The 13,197-nt window shown below is 58.3% G+C and overlaps 1 long non-coding RNA gene across 1 annotated transcript; it reads left to right on the top strand.

Annotated features, from left to right (window-relative positions):
- Positions 1-893: 893 nt before the first annotated feature.
- LOC308183254 lies at positions 894-11,259 on the top strand. The gene is made up of 4 exons (XR_013942366.1): positions 894-2,177; positions 2,473-2,588; positions 5,903-6,013; positions 6,563-11,259. It is a non-coding gene; the product is annotated as an uncharacterized lncRNA (long non-coding RNA).
- Positions 11,260-13,197: the final 1,938 nt, after the last annotated feature.

The following is a 13,197-nucleotide window of genomic DNA, read 5'->3' as shown; positions in this document are numbered from 1 at the left end:
GGGGGGGGGGAAGATGCTTGGTGTGTCCCCAAAATTGGGGCATCCCCTCGTTGTGGCTGATCCCAGCCGAGGAGCAGGGTCCCATGCCCGCGGCCAGAAGGGGGAAGGTTTCCCCAGCGCCACTTCCAGGGTCTCTTTGTTCCTGCACCGTTCCCCATCCGCCGGCCGAGCGCACCAAACCCTCTGACCAGGGAGAAATGAGGGGACGGATAAAAGCACCCATAAATGCGATAAATGTGACTTTTCCATCAGCACAAGCCAGGTTTTGCTGAGGGACAAACACGGCGGGTCTCCCCACCGAGCATTCACTCCCCATCTCAGGGTTTCCTCACTCCTGCCTTCAGATTTTTCTGACCCAAACACTTTCCAGCTTGAATCACACCTGAAAAGAAGTGGCCAGGCACTGTCTTTGGGGTCAAGCACCCCTGGGCAGTGCTGGGTAAGGCAGCACTGGTGTGCTGGAGCCCACGGACCCCAAACGGAGGAGGAGAGCCCCCGCTCCCCGCCTGGCGCGCCCGATCGAGCGCCGTCTTTTAAAATAAGCAGCCGGAGCCCGGCTCTTCCGTTTCTGTAGGATGTGGAAAACCTGGAGAGGGGGAAGAGAGAAAAAGCTTTGAGCGAGCGAGTGCAAGTATCGCTAATTTATGATCAGAGAAATGTGTGTTTGAGTTTGGAGATTACAGGGAAGGGCCTGGTGTTCAGCCGATGATAAATCTGTTTTATCGGGGGGTTGTGAAAAGGCTTCCCCACCGGGCAAATTGCAGGAAGGCAGAACATAATTACCCCAAATTCCAATTTGAGTAATTACTTCTACCTACCTGTCACTCCCCTGGTGCTTTCAGCTGGATGGAGAGGCTTTGCTTTCCCTCACCTCTCTGCTTAAGAGAAAAAGGCTTTGTGCAGCGCTGCTGGGCTCTCTCTGAGCAGCGGGGCCAGCCCCACGAGGAGGCAGGGGCTGGAGGCTCTCGCCTGAAAGGTTTTGGGGCCGGCTGCTACCCCAGCCCAGCGCAGAGCATCCCCTGTGCTGCCTTTTCCCCACGTCACCTGGGTAAGGGCCACCAGGCTTCACTTCATGCCATGCCACCGTTGCACCCAAGCAAGGAGGAGCAGGGTGGGGAGATTTGGGTGGCTGCCTCCAAGGACGTCCTTGTCCTTACAGAGAGGGCAGCCCCCTCCCGGGGAGCAGGGACCCACGGGGAGAGCCCCAGCAAGGAGCCAGGACACCTATTGTTACCCCCCCGTGCGTGTCCCCAGGATGGGTGACACATGGCAGAGGTGGCCAGGGTTTGCAGGGATGCTGGCTGCTCCGGCCGCGATTTGGGGCTCCGTACAGGGCTGCCCGGCCTCGCGCCCCTCTCCCTGGGCTCTGCGTGCGTGGCGGCATCGCTGCACCTCCGCGCCGTGCAGTGAGGCAGTCGAGGGTTTTACTGCAGTGGGCCGTGGATAGCTTTTGTAAGCACTGTCTCCTAATGCTTCCCCGAAGAGGCAGGCAGGCTACCGGGCGCATTAGGAAGCGACGCACATCGCAGATGGATTGCTTTCCCTCTCTCCTCCACCTCTCTGTCCTCGCCGGCTGCCTCCACGCCTGCCCCCTCCCTGTCCTCCCCACGTGCCCCGTGTGCAGCTCTGCCCGTGTCACCCAGGTGTCCCTGGGGGGTGCCAAGGTGCTGTCCCCCCCTTTAGGGGCACAAGGGGCAGCTCTGTCCCGGTCCCACCAGGGTGGGCCGCTGGCTCCGGGCTGCCCCCGCGCCCCCTCCCCGGGGCTGGCCGCAGACAGGCTGCGGGCAGAGCGGTGACAAGCGTCTGCTTGGGGCAGCCAAGCGGAGAGAAAAATGACCCCGGCGAGAGCCGGGATGGGCTCCGCATCTCAAGTGGCTCCCCGGGAGAGGCCAGACGGTGCCCTCCGCCAGGAGCTCGGCGGCAGGAGGCGGAGGGCGGTGGTAAAGGCACTGCTCTGCCTGCAGCTGGTGCTGGGATGGGGCAGGCAGCGCAGGGATTTTTCTCTCGTGGGAGTTTCCTCCAACTCCATCAACAGGTCGTTCTGATTTCCCCTCGTTAGTGAAAGGAGAATCAGACCCTAAAAGGGCTCTGAGAGGTGCTGGTTGTACACCCAAACCTGCAGGTGATGGTTCTGGTCCCTCTCCCTGCCAGCTCTGGGTGCTTGTGGCAAAGAGAGGGTGAGCCCTCTGTAGGCGAGGGAAACTGAGGCATGGAGAGAAGGGGCTTGGTGAGCTGTGGGAGGGAGCCCCAGTGCCTTGCACACCTTTTTGGGCCCATTTTCCCTTGATCTGGGAAATCACTTACACGCTGAACCCCATCTGAGCGTGGGCATGGAGCCCTCCTGTGGGAGGGCTGGAGAGCAGCAGTGGGTGCTCGTGGGGCAGGGGTGGGGGGGACTTGGTTTGGGGCCCCTCTTGGCATCTTAAAAGCTCTTTTGGCTGCTCAAACAAACTCTTCTGTGCCTTTGCAAAGCTCTCCTCTGGCTGCCCTGTGTCCGCTGGAGAGACACGCGTGTCCTCTGCGCTGGTGGCTGGGGACAGAGGGACACCTTGGACGGACAGACAGGGCTGCAGCGGGGCATCTCCTGGGTAAGTGAATGGGGAAGGAGAAGCAGAGGCACCTGCAGCTCTCCAAAAACTCATTAGGTGGCTTTGCAGAAAGGCTAATTGGGCTGGGAACACCCCTGAGCAGTGGCACCCCACGGGGCCGGGTCTGTCCTTCCCCGAGCGCGGCGAGGCCGAGGCCGGGCGGGCGCTCACGTGGCGCGGCTGCTAAAACTTGCATGAGGACATGCGCAAAAATCAATGCGCGTGCTCATGAATTAATGATCGCCCGGCGGATCGATGCAGCCTGCCCCGCGCGTGCTGTACTGCTAACGAGCACCAGCAGTGGGAGCGCGGGAAGGGCCGGAGACATCCTGCTGCAGCCCTTCTCCATCTCTAGCTGTTCGTGTTCCCCGTGCATTTATTTTGCATTTGCTCACAGCGCCGCTTGAAACAAAGATCGGGGGATGGCCACGAAGGGGACCTGGTGTGTGCGTGATGCGGGGAGGGCGCTGCGGCTCTTCGAGGTGGGGGGGGACGCCGCGAAGGGCCGGTGCCGGAATCGGAGGCACGCTCTAGAAATACGCACGTGGGTAATTTCTGATCGAATGCCGCAGCTCCCGGTGCTGGCATGTGTCACTCCCGTGGCATTACCGCTGTAATTAGAGCCTTTCCCCACAATTGCATAAGAACCTCGCGGTGACTCACCGGGTTTGGGGGGAGAGAGGGAAGCGGGGGCGGAGGTGTGCGCGTGCGCGCGCCGTGCCAGCACCGTGCTCAGGTGCTCCGAGCTCGCTGCCTGCTCCCCGGCCAGCCCTGCTCCGGCCTCCCGCCAGCCAGCGAGCTTCCCGTCCGCCCAGCATCGCCTTCTGCCGTGCGTTTATTTTTGTCCTTGCCGTTGCAGCTTTCTCTGCACGCTGGTGACCCTTTGGCACCAATAATAGCATGTTTTAGGTCCCTGATTAAAACTGCTGTGGTGTCAGAATCAATAAGCATTGATGGCCGAGACTGTAATAAGTATAATAATCCCCATTAGGGTAACAAATGGGGGAGAGAGTGCAGGGCTGCTAATACGGTAATGACACGAATCTGCTTCGATCAGCTGGAGCTGTAGCATCCTCCCCGCGAGCGGCAGGCGCGGGGCCGCGGCTTTCTCGCTGCGAGCTGTCCTGGGGCTCTGCAGAGCCCCTGCTCTTGCTGCCGTCACATCTCAGCTGGGAAATTTGGCTTTGCAACCTGAATTGTTGGTATTTTGAGACATACATTAGTGGGGTCCCAGCATGGCAGAGAGGACAGGGCTTGGTGCGGCAAGGGGAACGGCTTATCCCCCCCTGAAAGCTCAAAGGAAATGCAAAGATTGAGATTATCGAGCGGGGGGAATTCCTGCTCCAACCCATCCTGCCAATTTATCTTATGGAGAGCAAGGGTTCTGAGGGCTGGGAGGGAGGGGAATGCCAATTGCATTACAGTAGCTGCCCAGAGGAAAAAAAAATCAATATGTAATTCTGGCCCCATTGATCTGCGGCTCAGACGCTGCGGCTCTCCGCTGCGTTTTGATCAGGTTTCACGGTCGCAGATGAGAGAGCCCCAGCAGCGTGAGCCCTACGCAGTGGGGGGATTAAATGAAGCCAAATGCTTTTCAAGTGAAAACTATACAACTTTTTTCCTTAAATAAACCCAAAGTAGAGCAGCAGCGGCGAGGAGGACTGCAGTCGCCACGGGGCTGGGCGTGCTGTCGATGTTCTCGCCTGGCTGGGAAGCAGAGCGACGCTCTCTGCCCACAGCCACTGCTTTGTCCCCTCCAGCTGCAAACATCACCTGGCCATCCAAAAGCCCTTTTTACACCCAAAAAGCTGCTGGCCAAGCCCTGCTGTGGCATCTTCACGGCTGTGGGGATGCACTCAGCATTGCACTGGGTGCGGGGGGTTTGGGAAGTGGTGCTGTGCAGGGGGCACCCGTGCTCCGGGGCCGGTACCCACGTGCCGTGGGAATGAGACCAGCCCCGGGCAGAACCAGCTGGTAATTTATAGACAAATTACTTTTGCTTGAAAAACGTGGGGTTTGTTGAAATACGGCGTGTTTATAGGAAAACATCAGTTTCGACAGATTTCTATTTCAACATGGTTTTGGGGGGAGGAAGGCTTTCCAACTCATCAGAAGGCTGCGTTTGACCACTTTCTCAGCAGAGCATAATCCATTTCTCAGCTCCAAATTGCTTTTCGTTTGGAAATGTAAGTAAACGTGTTGCAAAATCCCCTTTTGTAAGGGGGCTGAGATCCCACTGAAGGGGTCAGGGAGGATCTGGGTGGCAGGCTGTGGTTAACTCCTTCCAGGCTGGGCTCTGGGTGTTCAGACCCCGCTCCCTCTCCCCTCCTCGTGATGATGCTTTTCGTTCTGCTGCTGGATGGTTAACGCCAGCGGTTCCTTCCCCGGTATGAAATTGCCTCATCTCCAGGCACCAAATACTAAGGGCTGGCAGGGGACCCAATGTGGGGCAGAATTGCTCATTTTCGTGCTGTTTTTCCTGCCATTTGCCCTACTTCGCAGCATTTCTCTGACCTTGGTCAGGGAGAGGGTGGTTGCGGACGCTCTGGCCAGCTGATGGCAATTCCCTGCTGCGGGCACAGATGTTCTGCAACCAGACCACTGGAAGGCTCTGGGATCGCACCGATCCAGCAATAATTCCCTTCAGCAAGGCGTGGGTGACCTCTGAGCCTGGAGCCACCACCTCCACGGCGCAATCCTGCACCTTATTTGAGGCACTGCAGTTCCCCAGCAAGCTGTGGGTTGGAAGTGATGGTGCAGGGCACGGGGCAGGCGGGGAGCACAGAAGGCAGTGAGGATCCTGCCTGGGAGCCTTGCTGGAGCCCAAAGCAACGCTCTCTGCTTGCTGGGGAAGTCGGGAGGCCTCATCAGTATGCGCAATAGAATAAAATATGCAAACAAGATGCTTTCTGTTTATAAAACTGGCATCTCCGTAGACGAGGCACTCTGCTCCACCCCTGAATTATTAATCAAGCTAATAGCTTCATTCCAGATGTTGGTTTTCCCAAGCAAAGGTGCTTGGCCCCAGCACTGCACCTGAACGAGAGCGTGCAGGTGCTCCACAGAGGCACAGAAGCACCCAGAGAAATCCAGTTTGGTTCTGGAAGTGAGGCACAGGGAGAGGTTTTGTCGTATTCATAAGCCATAAACTCTAGCTCAGACCACTAGTGGCTATTATAGGAATTTGTCACTTCAGAAACATCTGATAAATAAACGTTCATCAGGGTGTTTAAACGCTGGGCAAGGTGGAGTCTGCTTCCAGGCATGGGGAGCTCGGTGGCGACAGCCAAGGATTTGTATTATTTTTATCCCAGTGCTGGTGCCAAGGACAGACCCCTCCTGTCTGCAGCACCCTCCTGGCGAGGACCAGCACGGTTCCCCAGCACAGCAGCTCCCTGCCAGGCTTGCTTCTGGAACAGCCGCAGGTAAAAAGCGAGTGAGTCACGGGCACGCTGGAGTTTCCCAGCGTGGTTTCTTCCCCTGGGCGGGGTGAGCTGAAATGTGATTTTTCTCCTCTCGGTTACGAAGCAGGCTCTGTGAGTAGCATTGCCCTGGGGCAGCCTGAGCGCAGGAGGAGAGAGATCCGGGGTTGCTCCGCAGGGCAGGCAGTGACAAAGTGACAGAGCAGCTGATTTTTTTTCCTGGAAGTCACCGGGGGCCGCAGCTCGGGGCTGATACCTGCGGGTTTTGTGTCTCATTCCCTTGCAGAGCTGGCAGGGCTATTGCAGAGAGCTGGGCTGCAGGGACCTCCTGGCACCTCTTGCTGAGCCCCTCGCGCTGCCCCAGAGCACAACCCTTGCCCGCAGCAGCCCCTCTTCTCACCCAAGGCTTTCCAGGCACAAAAGGGGGTTGTGTTTTGGGGCCCCCTGGGATGGGGCACCCCCCTCCAGCACAGCTCAGCTCCACTCAGTGAAGTGGTGGCTGCACTGGTGAGCGGCCAAAATCTGACCTGCCTTTACTTTATCTCCTTGCAGATCTCGTGCAGCTCTTTAATCAAACCTTTCAGAGCCTCAAGAGCTGGAAAGGATTCGGGGAATGCGGCTGGGTTGTTTGCAAACTTCTCCGGGCTCCAGGCGTGCTCCCAGCTCTCCTTTCTCCAAGACCAAAGGGAACCCGAGCTGGGAGCCCTGCAGATGTGAGCTTCACCCCAATACAGGGCTGGGACCGGGCACACGAGCCAGAGCCAGTGGCCACATTCAGGATATTTAGGCTGGGTCCTGGCTGGAGCAAGGATCTGCAGCAAAGCCCAGGGCACGTGGAAGTGGGAGCCGCCTCCCTGCTGAGCTCTGCGGGATGCAGCAGCCCGTGGTTAGGGCTGGGCCCTCTGCAGCTGACCTCGGGTGGTGTTTCAGCGTCCGAAAGAACTTCAGCGGCTTCGAGGGTGATGCCTCCCTTGGAAACAGCAACCCGAAATTACAGCAAGGCCACAAACGCATCCGCTAGGGAGTACAGGGCGGGCTGGCGGCGGGATATCCAGCTCCCAGCTGGGGAAGGGATGCGAGGAAGAGCCAGGAGCTATTTCAGCTCCCCGTGCCACCCCCTTCCTCGCGCCGCTCCAGCTCGAGTGCTAACGAATGCTTCACAGGGAGCGGTACCAGCGATGCTCAGCACACGCAGCACGGGAGCAGCTCCTCACCCTGTCCTGCGCGGGGAAATCCCTTCGATGAAATCCCTTCGATGCTAACGGGGCTGGAGGGGGAAGGAAGAGGGGTGGGCACGAGCGCATCCCGCTAGGAGCGACGAGCTGCTTCGCTGAGCCCTGGCAGGCTGCGCCACGTCCTTCTGGTGCTTTTCGGTGCTTGCTGTCGGATTTGATAATTGCAGCAGGCTGGCTTGCTTCCTCCCTGCTGGAAAAGGGCTGCCGTGCTCTGAGCCTCCGTGCACCTGGAGCAAGGCTGGATCTTGTAGGGCTGGTGCTGGTAGGGAAGGTTGGTGGACGGTTGGTTAAGGAGAAGCTGGAAGAGGAGGATAAATCCCGCTGGAGTTGGGCAAAGATGCTCAGCCCTCGGGATGCAGCTGGAAGAAGGAGCAGGGTGTATAAAGGGCAAAGAATAGGGCTTGACAAGCGTCCTGTCGTGCTCGCCGTGTCCCCTTTCCTCCTGCCAGCACAAAGCAAGAGGCAGGGCTGGCAGCCTGACACGGGGAGAGCAGCCTCTGGTAGCCACCGGGGTATTTTCCGGCGGCAGGGAGGCTCCGAGCAGTGATGCTGAGGCCGCTCCGTGTTGTCATCCGTGACGCAGATGTGTCACCGTCCCCCGGGGTCCCCGTGCGGCAGCAGCCGGTGCCAGCTCCTGCCGGCGCGGCCGTCTCCGACTCCGCAAACGCAGGAACCTGGGGCCGGAGCATCTGCGCCTGCAGCGGGGAGCTGGCCGCAGACCCCGCCACGGACGTCCTGAGAAGCGCTGCGGGCACGGATTGCGGACAGAAATCCCTGACTGGCCTGGAAAGGGCCCACGGGGGACCCTTGGGTTTAGGGGAGGTGGCGGTGGCCACACGGGCTCTGCCTCCCCCTTCCACACTCCTCTGTCAGCACAAAGTTCAACACCAATAGCCCCGTAATTCGGTCCTGATGCAAATCCTGCCTCGCCCTGGGTTTTGCTCGGGCTGCTGCAGCCCCAGGATAGGCACCAAGGAGGGACCTGGTGGGGCAGAAAGAGCTGAGAAATCTGGGGGAAGAAACAAGGGGCTGGGGTTAAGACCCCAGACCGGGGATCAGGGGATGGAGCATCTGCTCCCAGCAGGGTTTGTGCCTCAGCAAGCTTGTTCTGTCTTTTGTAGCCCTCCCTGAGCCCGCTGAGCTGAAACCCCACCAATTCTCTGTCCTCTGCCCGTCCGGTGCCCAGGGCTTCTCTGGAGCCCTCGCTCCTGCCTTTCCCCCGCAGCCTCCCTGCGAAAACGCTTCCCTCAGAGCTCCGGAATAAAAAAAAAAAAAAGAAGAAACAGCCCCCTTGTTCTGCTGCGATGAACTGGCTCTTTTTCCAGTCACAAGGGCGAGCTGAAGCAAAACTTTCCATGCTGAGCAGGAACAGAAAGAGAGAGGGAGAAGTAACGAACCCTCCTTTAAAAGAAAAAAAAAAGCAACAAAAGCCAGCAAAACCGGGCGCTTCCTTTCCCCCATCTCCCTCCTTTTTGGAACAAGGCAGCGAGCTTGCAAAGTGCGTTTTAAGCAGGAGCAGATGCAGGCGTTGCTGGCCCCGGAGGGACGCCGGGACAGAAAACAGCTTTGTGCAAATATCACCGTGCTCGGTCACTGTGCCGGGCGGCGGTGCGAGGGGCACGGCCAGCAGCCCACCTCTTGGGTGCTCAGCACCTTGAGATTTGGGTCTTTTGGGGTTCGTAGTGCTCGGCTGGTGTGTCAGACTTCCCTGGCTTGGTTGCTTTGGGGTCAGAGAGCCAGAAATGCGGTCTGAGAGGTGACGGCCCCCGGGAAGCCGCAGGGTGCCGGGAGCTGGGGTTTTGGTGAAATGCTGGCAGTGAGATGGGCACCAGGTGCTTCCCTCCGGTTGTGCCGCCAGGAAATCAGCCTAGAGCCAAAAATAGAGCTCGGGTTGGATGCTTTGCAGAGGGAGGCAGGGATGTTCAGGGCTGGATTTTTGGAGAGGTCTGGATGCGCATTGGGAGCGACAGCCCCTGTCCCACCACGCGTCCATTCTTTGCTCCATCAAAGCAAGGAAGGGCTTGCTCCAGGGCAGCTGTAAATAGCCCTTGGCTTTCTGACCCCCAGGTTTTCAGGACAGATCCTAGATTCCAGGAATTCTTGCTCCAGGCCCCTCCGGGTGGTGGCTTGGTGCTGATGTCCTGTTAACGGCACCGGGTATGGGGCGGTGAGGCTGGCACAGGACCAGGCTGTCCCCGTCCACCCTCCTGCGGTGTCCATCAGCTTTTCCAATCAACCGGTTTTCCCCAAAGTCTCGGCTATAGGTTCCTCCCATTGACAATGCCCTTGGTCCTGCTTTGCTAAGTGATTCATCCCAAACACTCTCGTTATTGCTCCCATTAGTCACGCTGACAGAAATTCCTCTTTGACAAAACGCTGTGTGGTTCTCATCAGCTCCGCGCAGCCCCGATGACTCGTGTCCGTAAAAAGTGATCCAAATGATGTGACTTTTCCACACTTGTCCCCTTCCCCACCCTGGTCATTTAAAAACGATGCACCTGGTTTTGCTTTTTGGCCCACGAATGGGAGGAAAAATAGAGCAGGGCAAGAGCAGCGGGTCCTCTCCTGGACTGTCCCCATGGGTGCCAGGAGCAGGGTGGGCCTGCCCGTGGTGACAACCCGATGGTGACAATTCCCCAGGAATTTCTTCCTTTTGCCTCTTCTTTTCCAGCATCAGCCTCGCGTGCAAGCTCAGGGATGTGTCCCCTGCTCAAAGTGGGGAGATGTGGCTGGTGCTGCTTGGGGATGGTGCTGGTGCTGCTTGGGGTCGGGCTGTTCCCAGCCTCTGCAGCTCCACTTTTATGCTCAGAGCAGCAAATTTTGCTGGCTGTGACTCCAGCGCTGGGGAGAAGCCACCCAAAATGCTCGCCCCAGCTTTCTCGGGAGGGTTAGAAGCTGTTTGAGGAGATGATGTGGGAAAAGCAACCCCCCTCCCCTCGCGGTGACCCTCCCCTGGGGCAGCGGCGCTTGCTGGGAGCCGACTCGCTGTCGTTTCTGGAAAGCAGTGCTTTGAGCACACTATTTATAAACCGAGTTTTCTTTAACTCCTGAAATTGAGCCATAACTTCAGACAAACAGCAAAAAAAAAAAAAAAAAAGATGCAGGCAAATAAACACGGGCAAAAATAAATATATGGGCAGCCTAGATTTGCAAACCAAGCAGTGGTTCTGGGAAGGGTTTGGGTTTGGAGGCATTGACACGGGGGCTTGCAAACGGCTTCCAGTGGTCTGGGGGGCTGCAGGGGTTTCTTCCTTCCTGCTCCCCAAAAGGGTGAATCCTCTGGATTATTCGCAGCCCGGGTTTTGGAGGAGCACAGACCACACTCATCATCCAGCCCCTTTGAGGCATTGCACGCCTGGCTCCCAGACTCTGCCGTCAGCAAAAGCAGAGCTGGGGGATGCGACCCTGAGCTGAGCCCCCACTGTTGCCCCCTTCCAGTGACCACAGGACCAGATTTTTTTCGTGGCTCAGTTCCCCGCAGAGCTCCCTCCGAGGCCACCTTCCCCTGCGGGGCGCGGGATCCGGCTGCGGCAGGGCAGCCAGCGACCAGCAGCAGCGCTGCCCCCGATGTAAATCCTGCTGATATTTCAGCCCCGCATTGCTTCTGCCCACCCGTAATTACCTCGGTGGGAAATGCCAGGCACAGTGACCTTTCTCACTGCGCTCTGGGCGGATTCGTGCGGGGGATTTACGGCCTCGCGTCGCTCGGGTTTTTACAGGCTCGTCTGTCGCCATGGCCCCAAATGCCAGCGGGGACGGGCGATGCTCCCCAGCTCCCGCACCTGCAGAGCACCAGGGGCTCCTCGGATGGGCGGCGCTTTCTCAGAGCACCCATTTTATTGTAAGACTTGCCAACACGCTGCTGCCCGCGGTTTTCCTGGTCCCCTCATCTCCCCTGGCACCCCTAACCCGCTCCCAAATACATTCATCTCTTTCTGCTGATGGAGAGAGCGGCTTCGGGAAGCAGGTCCATAAATCACCAGCAATGCTTGGAAATAAAAATCATTATGGTGATGAATGGGGTTTTATTTCTCTTTTAAGAGAGATCACGGAAGACCAGGGCAGGGGAGAGACTGGGGAAGAGGAGGTGCTGCATTTTCAATTTCTGACAAGCTAAGAAGGATAACGCTAACTGCATGAGAGGTCTCTGAGACCAGTGTTTGCTGTGTGTCTCTTGCTGGGGATGGAGGGAGCACGAGGATCTGCGTGTGATTAAGGGCTTCAGTTACCAAGCCCGACCTCCAGCACCTCTCCCACCGGCATGCCCCGGCCTTGGGCTTTCCATAAATTGTGAATTATTAGGACAACGTATCGCGCTTCTTGGGATGGTGCTTGAGCCTCAGACAGGTTGTCTTGGGATGGCGCGGTGCTCGGCGCTGCACAAACCCATGGCAAAACACCAGCCGTGGCTGCAGCGCATGAGTCTGACGGCCCTGCAGCACCCACGTCCCCAGCACCCATATCCCAGAGCACCCACATCCCCAGCACCGGTGTCCTGCAGGGCTGGCTCAGCTCCCCCTGGCACTGCGGCCACCATGGGCTCAAGGAGCAGCTCCTGGATCCAAGGGGGAAGCAATGCACACAATGACTTCAGGCTTTGGCCCTCAGCTCAGTGACGGGAGCTTGTATTAATTAAGCAGCAATGATCCAAGTCACAGGGCATTTCCTGGGGATTAATGACTGCCTGGGAGGAGTTAATTACTTGAGACGAAGCCAAAAACCCCATTTACCCCAACCAGTGCTGAGGGCGAACACAACTCTGTGCCAAGGTCAGCACCACCCTTAATTTAGATAGGCAATATTTTAGATTATTAGCAGTAAGGCGATGAGGGTGGGAAATGGATTCTCCTTCCCACCATGGTGATGCAGCTCCATCGCTGCGGGTAAGCTCTGGGGGAGAGCAAATGCTCCTTGCATTAAAGCAGCCAGATCTTGGGTCCCCTGGGCACTCTGGGGGTAGGACAATGTCCAGGCAGTGTCCCCGGTTTCCAGCCAAGCTGCACGGGAGGGCAGAGCTCGGAAGATGCAGGTGTAAAAACCAAGGGGAGCAGCCGGGCAGAAGGCAACCTGCTGCAGCGTTGTGCCCAGAGTAAGCCAGGATCCGGCCACTCGGCAATTACGGCTGATAAATGTTTTAGGGTTGTCATGGCAATGCAAGAGCCCGGCTAATCCTTGGGTTTCCTTGCTTCAAAGGGAAGAAAGTTTTGCAGCGCCGTTGGGTGGGTACCTGACTGCGGGAGCGAGCAGCCCCGCGGGCGCTTTCATCTCCGCGCTGCCAGTCCTCCCACGCGCCCAACGCGAGCCGAATCCTGCTGGAGGAGGGGGAGAGCTCCTCGCTTCTTCTCCATCGCCACCACCAGGCAGTGGGCGAGCCCTTTGTGATCGCTGCTTGTTTGTTTGCCACCTCCCCCTGCCGTATACAGGGGTTTATCCCCGCTTTTCCCCATCACGGATGGGGATGACCCCGTGCGGCACCGGGGCTGATCTGGGTGCCCTGAGCTCCACGAGCGGGGATGCAGCTGGGGTTGGATGTGGCCAATGTGATGCTCGGGGAAAGGAGAGCCTGAATACGCCCTGCCCAAGCACCTGTCACCTGCTGCTGGTGCAACTCAGACCTTACCCTTTCCCCCTTGCCCCAGCCAAACCCGCACAACCCCAGGCACCGGCGGACGGCACCGTTGTGGGCACCGTGGCAAAAAACATCCGGCCCAGCAAGCATCTCATTCTGCTGGCCAAGACGACGCCTCCAGCCAAATATCGTGTCTCTCTCTGAAGCCAGGAGGGATCCGAGCACTTTGTGAGCCACCGGGGACCTTCCCTCCCCTCGGCAGGCCTGACATTCACCCTCCTGCTGTCCACGCACCGCCGCCGTCCCGCCGCAACCGGAGCTTCTTCAGCTCCCCAGCTGCTTGTCCCAGGCTCGCTCCTATTACTGGAAAGTTTTATAGCCAC

The sequence above is a fragment of the Anser brachyrhynchus genome (genome assembly GCF_964034855.1).
Source record: "Anser brachyrhynchus genome assembly, chromosome: 27".
In the NCBI taxonomy this organism is placed as follows: domain Eukaryota; kingdom Metazoa; phylum Chordata; class Aves; order Anseriformes; family Anatidae; genus Anser; species Anser brachyrhynchus.
This window is presented reverse-complemented; position numbering and strand designations above follow the sequence as displayed.